Raw genomic sequence first — 21769 nt, forward strand, 5'->3', positions numbered from 1 at the left:
AAGGTGTTCATTTTAAGACTGGAAAGACTGACCTCAGAAAAAAGGTCTAGAACTAGATTTAGGGAGGAGATGAGTACGCTTACCCCAGACAGGAATTAATCCCTTTCAAGTGACTAGTCCTGTTGTGGTAACAGCTATTATAGTGTTATTGCTGTGGGAGGAAGCTCTTCCCCAGACCAGGGCTCCCCTGTGCCAGCAGCTCAGGGAGGAACAAGACAAGACCCCTATCGCAGAGGGCTCACAACCCAAAGGCAGCTCTGAAATTTGCTGCTAGCCACAGTCATAGAAAACTGCCTCTGGCACAACCAGTTTCAAAGTCTTTTTTTCACTCCGAATTTTGCAGTATAACAGGATTTAATTAAGCAGTCGCTAGACGTGACATCTTCAAGGGGTTTTCCCCAGGTGCTTGGGAGTTTTCTTCATGACTCTTTGATGTAAATACAGAAACTTTGGTGAACATCAGAGGACTTTGAATCACCCCTTTTTCATTTCCCAAGCTATGATTCTCTTGTAACTAACATTTTCCCTAGTCGTGGCATGTAGGTAAGGAAGCCTGGTAGCTGTGGGATGGAAGCACACCACCCCACAGCCCTGAACATCAGTTCTCCTGGACCAGGACCTGATTACACCAAGTGCTGAACAGGCACTGGGAAGCCAAATTGCCCCCGTGTGCTGATCAGAAAGTGCAGCAGACCAGTGCAGTTGCATACACTTCAAAATGCTAATTTATTTTCCCAATATGCGAGTTACTTTTATGACATCAGCGTTTTATAGCTGGAAAGCTTGGGGTTTGTTTGCAGCATGGGGAAGGTCAGCATCCTGTGCAGCCAACGTGGGCTCCTCTTGCTGGTGTGCCAAGCCAGGGCCCCAGATAGCCAAAGGCAGGTGCTCAGCTTTCAGCACAGACCTGGCCCCTTTCCAGTGCTTCCAGGTGGCCACCCCTAAAAGTGAAGGCATCTCAAGACAAATCGCTTTGAAATTCTTTTAGCGGGACTGGCAAATCCCCTCTAATTCTGCCTTTGCCACAGTCGGCGCATACACGTGGGGAATTTGCAGGACCAGTGAATGCATTCCGCTTTGAGAGGGGGCACGGGCCCCACACTGCCACGAGTGCTATTGTACCTCTCCTGGCAGTTGCTGCATTACTATGACAGCTGCAAACCCTGATGAGTGAATAACCTAATCGAGCCATTAAAGGAAACAGAAGCCCTCTGCCCTGTTTGATTTCTCTCTGTAATGATGTAAAGTGCACTTTAATGGAGTCAAAGTGGTCCTGGGCCATTCTTGTTAAGGCCATTTGATGCAGTGCTATTGAGTCCCACTGCTAGCGTTCATTACCTCCCTTCAGCTCTCTCCCCTGCTGCATTGTAGTTCAGACTTCCCAGCACAGTTTCTTTGCTGCTACAGCCCCTTGCCTGCATTTTGTCTACATAAATTAGACCTTGTGCAGCATATTGGCCTGTCAGGGGACTAGGAAGAAACTGTATATTGTTTCTGGCATTCCCGGGCCCTTCTGCCCCTGACATCTGCTGTGTTTGTGACAGGGAATACATTCCTGACTCATTATCCGGGCAAGCGGAATCCCTCCCTGACAGCACCATTAATCAGAATCAAGCAGTCCGGCAAATAAAAAAAGAGAGAGAGGGAGAAGAAGAAGAAAAAGAAAGAGAGCAAAGAAAAGAGACAGTTTCTAACTTTCACTTTTGTGTCATTCCAGTGTCTGGACAAGTAGCAATCTATCTTTCTGAGTGACAGCTCTGATGGATGGCATTATTTATGCTTTTGTGTATTAAAAGACAGTTCTGGCACCGGCTTGTCACTCTACTAGAGATTTGGAAAAAAAAAAAAAAAAAGTTGAAATTTAATTTGAAGGAAAAGAGGGCAAAGATCACAGGATCCTGGCTAGGGAGTGCTATCTGGGAGGGACAGAGACTGCAGTGGGAGGTAGTAACTGGAAGAGGGGCAGATGTGGGGTTTAAATAGGTAACTGCCCTTACAGGTATAGAGATTTCTGTTTTTCTCTGTATATCTGTATTAGTATCTCCCTGGGTTGGAGAGGTCTGTTTGTTGACACAGATAGGTTTGATGTTCCTTGGAGGGATGCACCATTTAGGGTGAGATGGGCATATGCTTAATTTTCTGTACATAATTTGTGTGTGTTTGTGTATACAAACATTATTATATATGCACATATATATGTGACAAAATGTGTGTATATAACAGGGTGTCTTTACATGCACATGTACTTACACAAATTAATTCTAAATATAGTCTTTTTTGCTCTAGCATACACATTTTCAAAGATATAAAAAACATACCTAAACATCCACACACACGCGAAGACAGTCACATGGATACATCCCAAGATGAACAAAATTTCTTCCTTTCAAAAAAATGTTTCCTTACTACGCTATTTGTAAGCAAATTTAAGTACAAACAATGAGCAGCATTCTTTAAATCTGAAGCATCTTTAAATATTTAAAGTTTGGGGGAAAAAATCGCATTTCACTTCATCTGGAAAATGAAGTTTGACTGTTAGTCTAGATTTATGTCGTATTCTCTACATTCATCCACACACTGGCTAGCTGACTGTGGAATGCAGAAGTCCTGGTATGAAGATTTAGATGCCCACACTTCCATTCGTACCATCTACTGCCTAAAGAAATGACTGGTATTTGCATATGAAGTGCCAGGCTGGGAGCAGGCTCATACTGACCCGTTTATAAAGTCAGAATTGCAGGGAGTGTAAATCCGTATCTTTGTTTAACTGTGCTGATTTATGTGCTGGCAATTGAACCCATAGGTATTTATACAGCATGTACCACACCGTATATAAATACTAGAACATGGTCAGAGTATGTTTCCGTGAGGATATTATATATAGTGGTCCAAGAGGAAATAAGCAGGCCATGTTCATTTCAAGAGCAAGCAGGTATATCTTTCTGAAGACTGTGCATTATGTGTACTTGTGCCAGCAGTGAATTTGGCCCTACACGTATTTATGTTTCTGCAGCCCTGCTGATAGGAAGAGCCTCCCAGGATCGGCTGTTTGATCTGCAGCGTGAATAGGGAAGACTTACCCGGTCTGAAGACCACAGTTAAATTATTAAAGCACATTATAGGAGTAAGACATTCCAAATTTAGGTGCCAACATAGACGCAGAAATCTTACCTGGAAAAACTGGATTGGATCACAGACAGGATTATATGCCTCTTTCTTCATCCCCTTCTGCTGCATCCTGGGACTGAGCAGAGCAAACTGCCTCTAGTCCTTGGTGCTGCCTCCAGGGCTGGAGATGTGCAGAGGTGCCAGTGCCATTCGTGAGGATGCATCCACCTGAATATAGAATTGAAGAGAACCATTTGGTCATAGGTGGAGCAATGATACCTACCTCTGCCTGCAAAACCATTCCCTTCCCATAAAGGTCTGTTCAGCTGGCATGTAATGCTGTGCACAGATTTCTAAGTGCACAGGGGTTTGGGTTTATGGGTCAGATACGCAGAAGTGATGGCACGTAGTTCCCTATAGTGTAACAACACAATATGTTTCAATATATGATATTTCCAACACTGACTGACACCTGGCTTTGACCTAAGAAAACATGAAATAACTAGAAATGTAGCTATTATTTATAACTTCTGCTTTCAGATGACCCATCTCTTGGCCATTTTGACAAACATCTGCTTTGGAACCCATTAGCCAACATACAGCATTTGCTTTTAATTAATACAAATTTGTTTCATCCCCGAGTCTCAGTAGGTTTCACTTCCCCTCTCCTAGACTATTGGCATTAGCAGCCGTGGCCCTACCCCACCTAGCAAATCCTGACAACAACCACTCTGGAGACCCTAGATCCAGGGCAAAATCCCAAGCACTTCAAAAACTGCCAAAGTTCTCAGCTAAATCCAGGGCTGGTGTTGACTTGCAGGCCCAGCTGGATTGTTACTATCATCATCCTGGGCTCTCTTTCCTTCCTGAGGATAGTGCATCTCCTCTTCCCATCCACAGGGAGTTTCAGCTCTGCCTTGTTACACCACCCAGCTGGAACACCGTATTTTCAGCATATTGACTGAGCACTATGCTCAGATGGACAGACAGTGAAACTGTTAGGAGCATCTGAAAAGCCACCAGCCCAGGATCACACCACTGGTGTTCTGATCGAGATGGAGGTCACTACACGGCCTAGGACTTTGCTCTGACTTCATCTGAAAAAATTCCCCAAAGGGATGACATCACAGCCATCCCAGGCAATGAGCTGCCCTTCCAGGGTGTGAAGCGTGGAATAAACCTATTCTTTCAAAATCCAGAGCTTAAATTTCAAAGATCCGTGCATAATTCCCCCAGGCTCCTCTGAAACACCAGCCAGTGTTTTGAGAAGGAGCCGATCATTTTTCTAGTCTCAGTCTGGGAGAGTCAGGGGATTGGCTTCTTTTAACGTTGATACCATTCAGCTGAAACTGGCTGGCAGGTAGGGCAAGCTGCAGTCAGGGGATAAATATGCGCAGGGGTTTCTCTCTACTGGCTTCCAGAAGCATAATTTGGGCCGGTCAGTAACTGCTCCAGAAGGAAACCCAACAATAATCATTCATTATAGCCAGGCAGAGAGGAAGACAAGGGGAGTCCATTGTATTTTCAGTCTTACTGAATCTATCTTCTTGAAATTGTGCCGTGCAATAAATACATCCAAGGTTGTACCTCAGCTGGGGTAAGTGGTGTAAATTTTCATAGCTCCAGTGAAGACAATTTATACCCACTGAAGATCTGCCCCTTGATCTCCAAAGCCAAAGGAACATAAGCTCTTGCGTTTTAAGTGTGCTGGTTGGAATGTTTAATTCTATTCTGTCGTCTGTCAGAACAGCAGGCAGAGGAAGGAATGTATTGGTGTCATATGGAAACCATGGTTTGATGACGGACAAAATTAAATCCTTGCATTTGGACATAAACCATGGTAACACAAAATATGCAGCAAGTCAGGCTTGGTTTTCAATACTGAAAACACAAGGCCCCACTTGGCAGGCTGAGGAAGGGATATTAGTCAGATTCAGACATGGTTTTCTTTGTTTTATTGAAGGATAAATAATTATGTGTTGAGATATTCCAGACTTATGTTAACACAGTTGTGTGTGAACCACAGCAGAGGATGCTGTGAGAATGGGAAGGGCTGAAGGTCCTTTAACCAACAAAGTGCCTGAAAATCCTGGAAAAGTTTTGGGGTTTACTTCTGGAAAACACTCCCGAAGTTTCCTCAAAATATATGTGACACACTAATCTTCATAAATTAAAACTTCCAAACATTTGCTTACTTGATATTCTCAGGGTAGGAGGTTAATACACCGATTCGGTGCACACCAGGTCTCCCCATAGTGTTTGTCTGTTACATTCCTGCTACTGCTGCCGCTGGGGACACACCGAGCAGCTGGCTGAGCCCTCGGCTTCCACTGCTCTCTGCTCTGCAGCTGATCGCACGCCCAGGGGCTGTGGGAATGAAGGGATTACCACACTTGCAGCAGAAAGGCAGCTCTTGTCCCCTTTTAATGCCTTTTGCCAGTTGAAATCCAGAGATTGCCTCATGGATGCTTAAGAGAAAATGTAGCAAATAGGTGCATGCACCTCAAGCAAGTGGCAGTGGCGAGCTCCGGGTCAGACAAGGCCATTTTGCAAAAGTTTCATTATGACTTGGTAGCATTTCTTATTCAGTTGAACAACAGATAAAAATACCTCTAATTTCTATCAACAATTCTATTTCTGAGTGAAAGAATTCTGACATGGATTTATTAAATCAGAGAAGCTGATTTACACCTTGGAGGTGTTCAAAACCAGGTTGGATGGAGCTTTGGGCAAACTGGTCTAGTGGGAGGCATCCCTGCCCTAGATGACATTTAAGGTCCCTTCCAGCCCAGCCCATTCTATGATTCTGTGAGTACTGAGCATACCCACATTTGCTGAACAGTTCCAAGTGACACTCAGTAAATGACCGCTCTGCCTCATGCTCATGGTTTGTTCCATGATCTCCCAAGGGCAGCTGCTGCTTTTTGTTTTAAAGCAACCCCAATACAATTGCTTACAGCAGAGGATCAAAGGTATTTCAACCCTGCCCCATTGCCATGCTCCTGTTTTTATTTATATTGTAATATCCTGAAGGCAGAGCCCCTATTTTTGTCCAAGCTAATAACTGTAATAGTTAGCAGAGCAGCTTCAGTCAGGTGCTGTGATTGTTCCCAGAGGCACTGGGCAGAGCCAAAGCAAGTAGCTGCCACAGAGGACACAGCTCACCCTGTGCAGACAGCCAGCACAAGGCCTGTGCACCCAAGAAGTGGGACAGATACCTTGCTGGTGATAACCAGAAAATAAGCAGGCTTCATGAAGTTCTGGAGCCACCCCTGCAGTGCACAGGCCTCATGCTGGTCCACCTGAATGGCTCCATCTTCACCCACTGCAGCCTATGAATCAACAGTCCTCGTCCTTTCCCTGTAGCCCCACCCCAGCAGCCATTTCCCAAAGTTATTTCTGGTCTTTTGTGCAGTGATAGGTGCGTTTCTGTTGCCTGCCAGCACTAATGAGCCATGCAGAGGCCTGACAATAGTGACTGGTCTTAATCATTCTTGTTTCTCTTTCCTAGGCAGCCTCTTCTACTGCCAAAAAGGACTTGAAAAGAGAAAAGTGGAAGGTAAAAGCCACAATTCACAGATGAAGTTCTGGAACTGCCTTTTTCTGTGAAAAAAAAAAAAAAAAAAAAAAAAAAAAAAAAAAAAAGCTATTCCAGTGCCTGCCCTCTAGAGCTGGGTTCTGATGTGCACCATTCCCAGACTGCCGTGACTGCTGCTCTACACCTTGCACAGTCCCGTTGCCCTCACAAGTGTAGAACAGAACTTACAAATCACATTTTGGAAAAGCCAAAGGACATAAATGTCAGCACAGCAGAATGAGTTTACGTAGAGATGAAATCAAGCCGAATAGCAGAGATACAGCACGGAGCTGGATTTCACATTTCACTGATGCTCTTCATCCAGAGGTTTGTTCATTAATGAGGCCATGATTCTGTTATTCAAACTCATGGTAAGTGGTTCCTTAGGCAAAGATCCAGCAAAGCACTTAGGCAAATTCATAAATTTATGTCCCATTGACTTCTGTGCAACTATTTATATGCTCAAAGTCATGCATGTCTTAAATGCATTTCCAGATCAGGCCTTGTACTCAACAAACAGTCTTTCTGCAGCATCATAAACCCCAAACTTCCAGGATTCATGAGCTCAAGTTCTCGTTTCCCCTAAGGTACCATAACTGCAACATAGAATGCAATATCAGAAAATGCTTTAAAAAACAGTCATAGTTTTAAATTTCTAATCCTAATAATTCTGGATAGGAACCAGCTTTAACAGAGTAAAAGAAACAAAAAGGAATGAAAGCTATGCCTCTCATCTAAGTTCATACATTTTGGAGATGAGATTTAGAAAAAATACTCGATATTGTAAAACTTGCAATAAAGTCACTAAAGTAAAAGATGTTTTTTCATATTTGAAAGCACTGAAGTCTTTGTAGCTGCCTCAGCACAACCAGCTAGGTGCAACCTGAGCTGTGCATTGAGGGCAGAAGATTGTGACTCTCCATTCCCGTGTCTCACACAGCTTGCTTTGCTTCTCAGTCACTAAGGTATTTCAGCTCAGAAGACTTTGTAGAGTTGTGCTACTTCTTATTTTGTTCAATTTTACATACATTCTCTAAAGTCTCTGTTTAAAGGTCATCTCTTGAATGAGTATTTAAATATCTTCACCAGTAGCAAACAGGGAATCAAACTGACTTTTAGTAAGGAATCCCCTGACTTGTTTTTTGCAGTATGTACTTTTCCTTATCATCCTTTTGGCCAGAAAGTCAAAACTGACTTCCACATCTGATTAGGGCAGATGAATTAAGTAGTTGGGAGAATCTTTGTATTAATCAACCCCTGTTTTCCGAAGGGCTAATTTCAATTCTTACAGACTTCAGGCATCCAAGAATCTGAGAACCTCTTGCATTCACCGTGTGTGATTCACATTTTACTGTTTTATTTCCCCAATGCAGCACAACACATTCTTTAACCAATCAAATATTTTAAATCCCAAAGTGACACTCTGCAGAAAGTGATTTAGAGTCAGCTCAAGCTGCTCTTAATATAAGTGGTAATTTCATCAAACTAAAAGCTATGGTGATTTATTTTTAATTATACTCACTATTTCAATGTGGGAAACCGAGCTGTAACTGGTTCTGCATGTCCCGATGACTTTGTCCGAGCTCCATGCAAGCCCTGCTTGCAAGGTGTAAGCTCTGTCCAACAATCATTTACTCTTGCTGCATTTTGGGACAGTCCTGAATTAAACATATGCTCCTGTTTATGCATATGATTGTTATAAACAAGCCTGTTGGTTTGCTTTGGTGTTTTTGCCCTCCTCCCCTTGACATCCTATCTACGTACACGGACTTTCAGTTCTCCATATCGTTGTCTCTCCTGGCTGGAGGCAGACTTGTCGGGGCCCCGCTGACACTGACCAGCAATAACCAGCAGCTCTATTTAGAATACTCCAGATTTTTCTCCTGCTCCTTCCCACGTGGCTTTTCAGAGCCTGAGCTACCAGGGGCTGCGTGAGCCGAACATGCAATTAGACCCCCAGGGAAACCTGCCTTGATGAAAATCTCTGGACAGAAAAAATCCTGGAGCTTTTGATATTTTGTGGGATTTGGGCTTCTTGCTACTTTCCTTCACAGAAAGCCTTTGAGGAACAGATTAACTTTGGCTGCTGGAGAACTTTAGCTGCAGGAAACTCCAGTCTGTTGCAATTGCTCAATTTCCCTTTGACGAGCCCCTTCACCCCCTAAGGCCGACAACCCACATTACACTCCTCTGCTCTCACTGGGGTCGCTTTACATTGCATCACCGTGTAAATGGAAACCACCCAGTGACACAGGGGGAAATATGAGCTCACCAGGCCGCGCTGATTCCTTGACTGCACTATGGTAGAGATGCCTTAGTTCTGAATTTGGGAGAAAAAAATGTAAAACTTAGTATCCTGGATTTGCCTTTTGTCTGTGGAGCTTCAGCAGTGAGTGTGTGTACCCATATGTGTCTGTGCTAGCAGGAGTTGCCAGTAGGTACCAGTCCAAACCCTTCTGTACTTATGCTTTGGGTGAAGGCCTGTGGGTTCCCAGGTCACTGTCTTCCATGACCACATTCTTCTTTTTACTGGCCTGACTGTAAAATATCCGGTGTAAACCTCAGCGAGGAAATTAGGCCCATAAGGTTGAGAGTTAAGCAGTAAAGTTCAGGTTTTCAAAAAGCAGACTGAGAGATTACACGCACGCTGACATATGAAACAGAACATAGCCATAGGCCATTGAATATGTTCCCCAAATCTGAAGGGATGCACAAGCAAGCCTCATTTTCATCATCCCTGTCTACTAGCACCCAGCCAACACACTTTATAGAGTCTATAGAGACGAGGTATTATAAAGATCATGCAGCCCAGAAAAGTACAAAAGTGATTTAAAATGTTCTAATCTCATTAATCTGCTTCTTCTCCCTAAAGACATTCAAAGCCCAGGCCAGATCCTTAGCTGGCAAGTAAAGTAGAAAAGCACTTAAATAAGACCTTGAATTTAAGCTTATGCTTAAATTATATTTACCACAAAGTTCATTTCAAGATAAATTCATGCTAAAACAATATTTCTAAGGGAAAAAAAAATCACTTAAGCCAGAGCCTTTGCAATATAAACAGAGCTAATCTATAGTAGATGAGGTTTTTCTGCTTCAGGACTTTTTTTTTTCCTCCACTATTTTGAGCTTCTTTCATTGAGACAAAGGAACACAAACTATCACTCAGGTGACCAGTCTCAGCAAGCCAATTCTGCTCAGACTTTGCATTGAAATCTGATGCACTTGCTTACAGCCCAAAAAGTCTGACCCATTTTCCGGACCCCATTTTTTTCCTGAGTCACTTTGGAATTGCAATATTGCACTGCTGCAGGGTGTTGTGAGGATTAATACATTCGGGTTTGCTTACATCTCTGAAAATCATGCAGTGTAAATCTGTGTGACGTTATCACTTTACAGACATCTAATTATATATTTTTTTTACTATTATCTAAGTTCTTATCACAGGCTTCTAAGTCTGATAGCCGCTATTTAAATATTTACCATTATGGGGAGACACCCGACAGTAGCTGTCATTCTCCAGCGGTGTGGGCAGGTGTCCAAATGCCTTGATTCTTTTTTTTTTTTTTTCAACTCCACTGCCAAAGATTATTTCTGTATACCAGGGGAAGCCATTAACCTCCACATACGATCTAGGATGTCTGCCTTATCTAGCTACGTGCTAATTTTGTGGAAACCGGACAACCTTTTACTGTGCGCTTGGCCACTCTGAACCTCATCACAGCATGATCCTCCTCGATGTCCCTAAGCCCCCTCCACGTGAAGAAACACATGGTAAGTAACTCAGGCACGGTTGTAATTGGAGGTCCTATGTGCGTGCCAAGCACTGCATTATTATTATTATTGCTATTGACAGTATAAATGGCAGCACCATAATGGGACAACAGCATCAGGTCTCGGGGAGGCAGAGGGTAAGGAGACATTAATATGTGCAGTCAACTTGCATCTTGCACTAGGAGCGTGTGCTGGTATGAGTGGTTCTGACACCTAGAACATAAACCAGATGGCCCCTTTCTTACGCCATATCATGCAAAGAGAGATTTGAATTAATTCATGTAGAAATCATGACAATTCTGTTACTGTTGGAACTCGGTACAGCGGACAGGGTGGCAGTAGATTATGCTGAATTTTTAACTTCTGAAATACTAGTGACAGATGTCACTGCCTATGCTCCTTTGTTGCTTCCCAGCCTTTCTCCATCCCTCAGTGCCCTTTTTTCCCTGCTCCAGAGCAGTAACTCTGGACTACCTTGCTGAGAAATTGCTTAAATAATATTTTGGGCAGAACTTTCGCAAAGTCCCCGTGTAAAAAGAAACCCATCAACAACCCCAAAAGCGTGCTCCCTAAACAGAAAGAAGCTGGACTAAGGGAGATTTCATTTTCCAGCAAACTCCACCTCCAGCCCTTTTCACTGAAATTCCGTTCAAAATTAACAACATTTGACTGGCCACGGGGAACGATGAGCCATGCTGAACGATGCACAATGCCCCGCTGGCACCCTGCAAGGAGGTCCCAGGCTGCTCCCCACCTCTGCACTTTGTGCCTGCCTCCCCACTCCCATTTTTCAGCACCTCCGTCGATCGCACAGCGCCTCTGTGGCCAACACACCCCTGTCAGCCCCTCCGTTGTGTGGCCAGCAGCATCTTTCAGCACACGAGCCCCAGCCAACACCGATTTGGGGTGGGGAGGAGCAGAGGGAAGCCTCCACCACCACCAGTGTGTGTGTGTGTATGTGTGCGCGGGGGGGTCCTCTCCGCCGCACAAAAGCCCAGGCGGTTTTGTCGGAGCTGGCAGCGGCCGGCGGTGTTGAAGCTCCCTTTCATCAGCGGGTATTAGGCCCAAATCGCTGCCTCTTTGAATGCGTGCACAGCGCTTCCCATCTCCTGTCACCGGGATGACAGATCTGCCAGGCTCCTCCGGGGCCTGGCACCTGGGGCGCGCAGCAAAGCCGGCTTTTCAGCTAAGAGCACACACAGCTTTTTTTCCTTTTTTTTTTTCTTCTTTTTTCTTTTTTTTTTTCTTCTTTTTTTTTTTTTTTTTCCTTCTTTTTTTCCATTGGGGAACTTTCTCCTCCGCCTTCCCCTCCATTTCCCCCCCGAACCTGAATGAACACTTCTTTCAGTAATGGGTTTTTTCCACCTGGTTGACTTGATGAAAGGTTTATGAGTTGACATTATGTGTGAGAAGAACAAAGCAAGCGCGGGGATGTGTGCGTGCGCGGGGGCGGGGAGCAGGCTCGACAGAGCTGCTGAAAACTTTATTACAAACTAAGAGACGTTGGGAGCAATAAATCAGTCGGATGCTCTCTACAAACCAGCTGAAAGCTGCCACTGCAGAACAAGAGAGAAGGCGCAGGGCTAGGTTGGGCCATGCTGGGCACCAGCAAGGTCCAGCGAGTTGCCCTGGGCTGCAGGAGGGATGGAGGGGTGATGAAAAAAGGCACAGGGAGCATAGAAGAAGCCTGCCGTGTGCCCACCCCTCGCAGGTCCCCCCCTCTATGCCAGGCAGAGCTCTCTGCAGCCCCTGCCTCAAAATCCCAGGTGTAGGTTTTGAGAAGCATGAACTTTGGGTGAAAATCAGCAGGTTTTAGGAAATCAGGCAGACAGGGTTCACCTGTGCTCTCACCCTCTCCGCCTGCTCTGCCCAGGCACTTTGCTGTTTGCTCAAACTCTGCCTCTCCCAAGGTGAAAGTCGGCAGCTACTATTTACCAACACGCAGAGGAACAACAACAGCTTGCTGTGAGTGTTTAAAAAACACCACACCTAAAACAAACAAACAAAAGAATTTCAGCTGTCGTTTGTTAGGAAACCAGAGCCACGAAACCAGAGCTCACGATTACGAAAAGCACCTTTAGAAACACGGGAGATCAAGAATCACTGAGGCCACCCCCCAGCCCACGTCCCACCCCGTGGAGACCTCTGCTCCCGAAAACCACCGTGGGTCAACCGCACGCTCCCATCGCTATTTCTCCTTAGCGATCCCATGCTGTACACAAAGGCAAACATGCTTCTATTTTAAACTCTAATCCAAGGCTACTGCATGCCTTTTGGAGTGCGGATGTCCTGGAAATGTCACTGCAGAGCAGTGTGCTCAAGAGATTAGAGCTGCTCCATTTTGCAAATGACAGAGTACAGTCACAGATGTTCTCTAGCCATGGGGTCGCACACAGTTGCTCAGGCTTAACTTGTTGAATAGCTACTTAATAGAAAGGAGAAGGGGCAAATGCTGGATGATCCCGAGCAGCTGTAACTTTGCTCAGGTCAGTATCTCTAAGGCTTTTATCCCAGATGAACAAATTTCCTCTCCCCCATAACAACCAGTAGGCATTGCAAGCTTTAGAGAGATGAGTTCAGGGACTGATTCTCGTGAAAACAAAAAGTATTTCCAGCCTTATCACATGCCTAATAGCACCGACCTCTGCTCAGACAACTAGAAACTTCAGAGTAGGGATGGGTTAAGGGAGCTGGTCAAGACCAGAGATGGCACTGCAGAACCAGATGGGGATATGAGAATTTAAATGGGACCGCTCAGGGGCAGAGACGGGGAGGATGGCAGCATAGCAGCCACACACAGGGTGTAGATCTGTGTCCACATCAATGTGCAGACCAAGAACTGCAAGGGACGAGTGGTTCTGGTCAAAGCAGTGGTGGGGCAGGGCTGGGGCAGCACCATCTCCACATCTCCAGCTGGCAACGTGGTGCAGGCTGCGACTGAAGTACACGTGGAAAGAGTAACGAGAGCACAACCTGCTCGGATCCTGCAGGCCTGGTTTTCCCATCAGCACTCATTTATACTCGGGCACTTCACGCAGTCAGTGGTGAGCACAAATTGCAGACTAGAAGGAAATCGGGCTGTGTTAACAATATTTCCAGAAGTGACTAATACTATAGGATGCTTCTATTTTTAGGCACCTAATTCGAGAGCTTCTGATCTGCAGATAGTAAGAACTGAGTAGCTCTCACATTTTTAGAAAACCAGGTGCTTTTAAGATGCACCTTGAAAATCAAAATCCATTTTAAATCACTACCAAGAATCTTGGCTGGTGTATAATAATGCTTCTAGGCACTTGCTCTGAAAAGCAGCCTGAGCTCTGTCCTAGATCAGCATGCAGTGACACACATCTTTCACACTAATGGACTACTTCTAGCTGTGTTGAGGGAGAGGGAAAAGGAAGGGCTGGGGAAAAAGTGCCAAAACGTACTTAAAAAAATAAAATAGGAATCAGTTGCAATTGCAGCTCCAGGCTGTGTGCGTGGTGTTAATCATTTGCTTCATCTCTAGCTCGTCTCTGCTCTACACTTTTGCACTGTGAGCAATTCCCATGTTCTGTAAAAAGCAAAGTACTGACAAGCTTGAATCTAGAATTAGCACCACATTGGTGAGGTTTCTGCCTACGTGGGGCCCAGGGCAGGGAAAACCTATCATTTCTTTAGGGTCTGTAGCTGCATGAAGAGAGCCTGGGAGAGGAAGGGTCATAAATTGCCTGGTTATCTAAATTCTTCCAAGCCAAGGTTTGAATCAAGCCTACGAGCCAAGCACTGCTGTAACAGCCTGACCTCGGTTGGTTGTACTCAAGTTGGTAGCATAACTTGGGTGGAAAATGACAGCAGGCATTTGTTCCCTACTGCCGACTGCTGTTGAAGAAGCAGTAGGCAGGCTGTCCATTTTCTTGTTCCAGCTGTAGCTGAACTGATAATAAAACAAAAATCTGAGCTACTTTATGGTATGTCTAACCGAGCAGGGAGACAGCTTTACGGGAGTGACCAGAAATGCATGCGGTATTCCAGACAAAGGCACACTACAGGTGTAAAGAGCAAAATGGTCTCCAGTTCTTCCCTAAAAATTTCTCAAAGAGTTGGCGACATCTCTTCCCTTCAAGATGTTAATTAATTCAGAGACGTTCTGTGGAAATATTTTGGGGATTTTTTTTTTTTTTTTTTTTTTTTTTTTTTTTTTTTTACCATGCAACTTCACTAGCATTGAATTTCCCCTGTTGTTTTCTTGCCTGGCCACTCAGTATCATACAATCCTTCAGTACCAGGAACAACGTTATTATGACATTTGCTTTCCTGCCTCTTTTCTAAATGATGAATATTCTATTCCAGAGCCTGTCCCTCTTCACCCAGTTCTGATCAGTAGGCCCACTCTGGCTCAAGTCAATTTTTTTTATTTTATTTTTTGTGGTTCAGAGTATTCCTGGTGTCACCAGGTATTGCCACAGAGACGAAGGCTGCAGGCTGCCTAGGTGAGGAGCCTGAAGAGGGATGTGATCAATTTATCCAGAGCACTCTGACAAAAATAGGTCCTATTCTGAAGTGTGAAGGAGTTGAAGTCAAGACTAGCAACACGTCCCTCATTCACATCCCAAAGAGCAAGACGTACACCCTGACAAGCCCTTGATTATGAGCTCTGATTTTTCAGCCTCAGACCTGCTTTTCCTTTTCCTTGGGAGCAAATCTGATCCATGCGCTTGCTGACTAATGCTAACAAATCATGCCAATTGTTGCTTACTGGAATCACCTTTCAATGGGGAGCTGACAGCAAGAACAATGCATCTGTTTGCAGCCTGTGGAGGCTGCAGGGAGCATCTGTCATCAGAGGAGCTACTTGTCAAAAGAGGTTTCAGGCTCTGGCTGACTCTCAGAACAGGGAAAGAGACATGTACAGACCTATAGCTGGACTGCTGTTCTGCACTGGTGGCGCTTTCATCTTCCCCTTTCTTTGCTTGCACAGACGACTTTGTTCTATCAGATGTGGCTTTTAATTATGAGAGTTATATGCGCCATTAGTGGTTTACCTGAAGGGAAATTCAACCATATACGTAGCACCATTTTGCTATTCTCTGTTTATATTAAGCTGGATTTCCCTTTTGATATTTATTGAGGGAACTGTTTCAAGATTCAGCCCAACTAGTTAAGATTTTACTGGAGGAAGGAATTTAGCCACTGAAATTGCCATAGGCAGCATCACAACCAGTTGGGTAGGAAAGAAGCAAGCAGCAACCACTACTTAGGTGAGGCAGATGACTTCAAAGAGGCATTCCACCAGGGGTTTCTTTAGCAGTCAGTAAATTATGCATGTACAATGCAATAAAGGAAGTATAATAATGCCTTATTGTTACATGGGCACCTTTCATCCTGAAGGATAGCAAAATACTTTACAAGCTGCAGATCTACATGCTGGAGTTGACTTATTCTTTCTTTTTTTTTTTTTTTTTTAGTATAGTGAAAATATTCACAATTTTACATTCTGCTGCCTTGCAAGGTTAAAATATCATTTACCATGCTGGTCTTACGCTGATTAATAGATCACAATTTGGATAATATTGTCGATGAAAAAAACATAACTGAAAAACTGCATGAAAAATGAACATTTGAAAAAGTTGGGAAAGTGTTCCTTCATAGAGAGAAAATTCTATTTTCCTGTGAAAATAAAAGCAACTAGTTATAGTAAAAGGCAAGGAACATCTTTTGATTAAATCATCAGAGAGAAATTCCTTATGTTGTAGGTGGCAGTTTGTGGTCAGCAGGATGAGCTTCTCAGATGCAGTAATGCTGGGTGTCCTGTGAGAACCCAGACAAGCTGAATTCATAAACAGCAGCATGAGGGATAAGAAGAGGAAGGCCAGTGGCATGACACACTACAAAACACAGATGCAAGAAGAATGTTGGGTAAGCCCCTAGCAAAAAACTCCTCAGACTGATTCAACGTGGCATCAGTTCCCTGCAGAGGCAGAATCCCAGGTCTTCACGACTTGCTGGAACAGAAAGTTACAGAGCAAAGTGCTTAATCCCTAACTCACCTCACTGCAAAACATAAAGTACCGAGTTAGTGCTACTGGAAACCAAAGATGCAATTGTAGGGAATCTGAATTACTTCACACCAGTATTTGGATGAGGAAAGTAAGATACTATAGCACTCGTTGGCTCCCAAAGTAGCTCACAGCCTACGTGTCAAGTCTACGAAGTCAAGAAGTGCTGAGCAAGGAATTACAAATGCTTCTCAACACTTCCTAGGAATTACATAGCACTCGTAAGGGTGTGAAAGCAAGAGCTAGTGGGAGACTGCTATCCTCAGCCTTGCCTCTCTGTTATGGCGTTGCTTTCTTGAACAATGATACACGATTTCTCGTTTGGAAATGCTTGTGTACCCACAAGGTTTACCAAACTAAGAAGGAATTGCACATGCTCAATTGCATGCTAGGTGATGTGGATCCTCTGGGGGTAATTGACCCTAATATAAGAGTGGATTTTCAGGCTGTCTCATCTGTCTCCTGGAAAAGACCTGCTGGCAGAGGTATTGCTTCATTAGAAAGCAAACAAGTGCTTTAAGTTCATTTCTGTCTTCTGCTAGACAGAAGCTCATAGAAGCACCCAGAACTGGCTGAGGCTGCCAGCATACAAAGTGCAATTATGGTTAAATTATAAATTGTGTGACCAAGAAAACAAAGGAAGGGGCGAGCAGGAAAGAGATTTAGCTACCTCTGTTTCAATTTCACCTCAGTATCCCAGTACGGAAATCTAATTGTATTATTCTCCAGACCGACCTGTCCAGGTGGCTGCTGTGTCACCTCCTTGCAGACAGTCCAGCAACGCAAGTACTACCACATGTAGAATTTCCTTCTTCTCAAACTTAGGTCTCCACCTTGCTACTCCAATTTTAGACCTCAGGATTCCTCTGCATCTATCAAGAGCACCTTCCTTTTGCCCTAAAGAGCAGAGTCTCTTTGGTTTTGAGCACCTCTGACAGCAGCTCCTTTCATTTTGGTTAAGGTTGGGCAACCATCACTAGAAAATGCTGGATCTGTAGTGAGGGTTGCTTGTTTGCATGCTAGTGCATCCTCCCAGACAATGCTGCATGATACACTGCAGACTGGAAAGGAGCACAAAAATGGGGTAAAGTTACCCTCTACATTTCTTTGACTGGTTTCACTGGAAATTAGCTTGGCTATCACTACAGCGTGTTGTTAACATAGATTAAGACTTGGTTCTTTCTGCTCAGTAATTCTCACAAGTAGTTTGCAACATGAGATGAGGAAGTAAAAAATGAAAGTTTAATAGAAAGCAACAACCACAGACAAGCAGACATCATCATCTAATGATGTTTGAAGAGCTTCTCTCTTTCAGCTGAAAGTCTGTTTGGCCTGTAGGCATTATGGACTGTATCAGTCAAATTTTCTGTGGCACCCATTGTTTATGAAGAAAGCTACAATTATTCATATTTGACGACTCCGTCCCACAAAGCCTTGTGAAGTTCAAAGCACTACCCACCTGGTATTTCTTTTTTACAAGCACACAACTATGAAGTATAACTTTGGGAATTTTTCAACCTTTCTTTCCCACACACCCAAATATCCTTGTTCCCTCTCCCTCTTTCTAGCTTTCATCTCACATGGATATCACAACGAGAGGACTGAGGTAATTCAGATGAGCAGGGGATAAGACAGGAAAGATCTCTTTAGGATGGTGCTTGACTAAGAGTTTTAAGAGAAGCCTGCCACATTGAATAAATTAGATACCTGGGAGATTATAAGTGACCAAAATGGCCCACAGGATCCAGGTTTGGTGATGTTAACCAAGGACTGAAATGACTTAGAGCAATGCACTCTGAATGCAGTCCAGACCATACAGACAGCAAAGGCTGGTTGCAGAGGTTTCTGAGAGCTCCTCATAATACCACAGCATTATTATAGAGACATGTGTCTGAAGATGCCACGATTATAATGGAGAATGTTTATTTTGTCTGTAACCCAGCTGGCTGGTTTGCTGTATTTCAAATCTGTTCAAGTAAATAAATGAGAGGACTCTACTTTCCCCTCTACAATGCAGTGTGTATACATGAGTGTTATTTCATGTATCAGATTCCTGTACAAAAACTGCTGTCAGGCTATTAATAATCTGGAAAAACACCTTGAAACTTGACTCAATGAGGGCACATTGCAAATGGGCTCTAATGGCTTTTATTTCTCATCTCTGTCACCTCAGATCTAATCTGCCATTTTCTCATTTTTTATCCTCTCTGGTCTCCTCTAAAATCATTCAGCAACTCTTCCCTCAGTGCCAGCCAGAAAAGAAGGGGGTGATGTGATGGGGTCAGCAGGAATTTATTAACAGAGAAAGGTCAGGTGTATCATGTAGTGTGAAGCACAGTCTTGGGTGCACTCCCAGAAAAGACCAAAGGTGAGGGCACAGCAGCTTTCTGCCACTTTGAGGCCTGGGACCAAAATGTAGAAAGAAAAGTGAGATGTAGTCCTGAAGGGAAAATACTCCCACCACCACAAGCAAACCTTGCCAAAAAAATAAAAAAAAAATAAAATGAAATCAATGTATTTTGTTTTATGGGCCAGAAAGGAATTTTCCTGGATTCTAAGACTTGCTTTTAGCCATGAGGAAAGAATTAGCCAAAGCTGTGCCAAAAAGCCGGCAGCAAACCCCTGAATAGTGACAAGCTTCTTTTTTTTTTTTTTTGTTTTGTTTTATATATATACATATATATAATATTTGCTTAATAATAATGCAGCCTGGAACTGAAACTAGATCCTAATGTTTTTTTCCTGTTTCAGGGCCATATCTGTATCTTCAGTGTAAGCATCTGGGTACCATCAAAATTTTGCAACATGTGTTTAAACTCATGCCCCTTACATTGAGTTTGGTGTGGTACATTTGCCTGAAGGAAGAATTCAAATCAAAGGCTACTTAGTTCCCCCTCTGAAGAAAATGGAAGAACGTGAGAGGACATTGCAAAGCATTACTTGAATTCTTTTACCTTTTGTGTTCGTGTCCTATTAAGAACTCACAGCCAGACTTTAAAAGTTGCTCTCAAGTTATTCGTTAGCTATCAGTACGTTTTAAAATTAATTTGCACACCTACATATCTAATTGCCTTTAAGAATGTTCACCTCTGGTACAGAGGTGGGAAAGGCATGAGGCAGCTTCTGACAAAAGTTGTGCAGCATGAGGTTCTCAGGGAGAAGCTGGAAGTTCCTCCCCAACCATCTTGACATTACAATCTGTTTTGGAGTCCCTTCTTTTCTGTTTTATTTGGTTATGCAAACATTAATTTAAGGAATATTTCTCAAGTCTCCTGTGGGAATCCAACCCAATTTTCAGAGACAATGCATGTGCAAAAATGACTAACGTTTCTCTTTGAGGAGGGGAGGAGATTTAAGGCATTTGACTCAAGGGTTTTTTTTCCTTTTTCTTTTTCATTTCCCTCCTTCTTCTAAGTATCTCTTTATTCATCACTTTAATTACCTAATCGTAAATTTCTTTAGGGGGTTACTTAGAAGGAAAATTAGCATCAAAGCTTGGCAGTAAATTCAGGGGCTTTTGGAGCAGGTCCAAGCTGTTTCACCTGTGATTAATTAGATGATTTTTTTCTTTAAGTGCCAGAGGGCTGTTGAGGTCTTTAAGCAGTTACATGACTGCTGGCAGCTCAGGAATTATGATTGATGCATTAGTCTGGCATTTAGGACTTCTGCCTCTTTTTTTTTGTAGTTGCCTGGATAAGCAAGGACAGAATACAAGCCATGCTGGTGGAGACAAAATGCTAATCTCCAGCAAGTGTGAGGCTCGTGGAAGAGTGTAAGAACTGGTTCTCCAGTACTGGGCAAGTGTTCAGCAGATGATGAGAGAAACAGAAAAAGAAATGTCAACTACTCAGATAAATATCTTACAGATTCACAAGACCAAGCCACAGCAGTACTTTTTTTTCCTTTTTTTTTTTTTTTTTTTTTTTTAACAAGGTATGGACTTATTCAATTAAAAAAAAAAAAGCATTAATGATGCACTTCCAGATTGCTTAATACAGTTTGCTCACCTAATTCACTCTGCATGGCCTCCTGCTGCAAGCAGGGAAGCAATCAGCAGTTAACCTGCTCTAGTCCCTTCATAACTGGTCACTAGAGAGATGGTGGGGGATGAGACTGGGGTTTTATGGTACATTGGTGGCAGGTCAAGACAGAAAGCTGAAGCAGATGGATAGAAAAGTAGGAAAGAGCCCTTCCCTCAGCAGAAGGAGGCTAGAGAGCCCACTGCCAATTACTGAGTAAGAGAGATTGCTTTCTCTTCCAGCGTTAATTTAAACCATCAGGTATTTTATGTTTATCTCAGAAGAGTAAAATCCTATCTCAGACAAGATACCTGCTTTACAGGAAACTGTGTGCATGCTCTCAAAGGCTGAGCTCCTGCTGTCGTACCCTCCCTGCCAAGTGTTCTCAGGACAACCAGATATCCCTGTGTATCAGGAGACAGCACTTCATCCTGCTGCGGAGCAGTTAATCTCCATGGGAAGATCCTAGGCCCCTCGCCATCCCTGCTCAGAGAATAATGACACTCAGTGTTTGCAGCCACCTCTTGTTTTTGTCAATGCCCAGCCTGCCTCATCTAACATTTATAGAGTCTGGATTCTCCTCAGATCTCATTGACTATGTGTCAGTCACCACCTGCGACATGCTGTACTGCAAACCCAGCACAGCTCACCGCGCTGACATCCCTCACTTCTCATTCTGCTGGATTGGATTTGGCTACAGGGAGGAGGAGGAGGGAGCACAACAATCCTGGCCTCGATGTGTATATTCATCTCCTTAGGGGCAAGTGCTCTTTGCAGAGGTTTGTGTGTGCGTGCCCTTATCAGTGCTCAGACCCGGGTGGATGCATGTGTTAGGATAAATGCCTTAGCAAGTCCAGGTCTCTGCAGAGCCTACGTATCCTTGCATGCATCTTTGGAGAGGTTTCTGGCTGCACTCATCGTGTGCCTGCCTGAACCGACAGTGGCCCAGGTGATGAGCCAGACAGGGCACGGCTAACCCCAGGGAAGGAACCTTCCCGTCTGGTGATACTTCCCTGCTTCTTTAGAGAGGCTGCCCATCTCACAGCACATGGAAAAACTGTTAATCAGGCACTGCCCCATGAAGACTATCTCAGCAGTCTTGCTGCCACCTCTGGAAGTGACTGTTAAATCCCTCGCCAGACTGGCAAGGGAATGATCCTGATAGGCACGTGGATCAGGAGCCTACATCTGAAAGCCGAGATGTAAAATGGCCCAGTGGGAAAGATGCTAGTCTAGAAGTCAGGAGACCTGGGTTT

The 21769-nt window shown here is 43.9% G+C and overlaps 1 protein-coding gene across 6 annotated transcripts in view; it reads right to left on the reverse strand.

Moving 5' to 3' along the window:
- The window catches only part of KCNU1 (potassium calcium-activated channel subfamily U member 1), a 202777-nt gene that overhangs the window by 93667 nt on the left and 87341 nt on the right, over positions 1-21769 (reverse strand). For all 6 annotated transcript variants that reach the window (XM_068662331.1, XM_068662330.1, XM_068662326.1 and 3 more), the window contains one exon: positions 3172-3336. The gene's annotated coding sequence lies outside the window, so the exon portion shown is untranslated. The remainder of the gene's footprint in view (positions 1-3171; positions 3337-21769) is intronic.

This window comes from Anas acuta, chromosome 27, assembly GCF_963932015.1.
Source record: "Anas acuta chromosome 27, bAnaAcu1.1, whole genome shotgun sequence".
Taxonomy (NCBI): domain Eukaryota; kingdom Metazoa; phylum Chordata; class Aves; order Anseriformes; family Anatidae; genus Anas; species Anas acuta.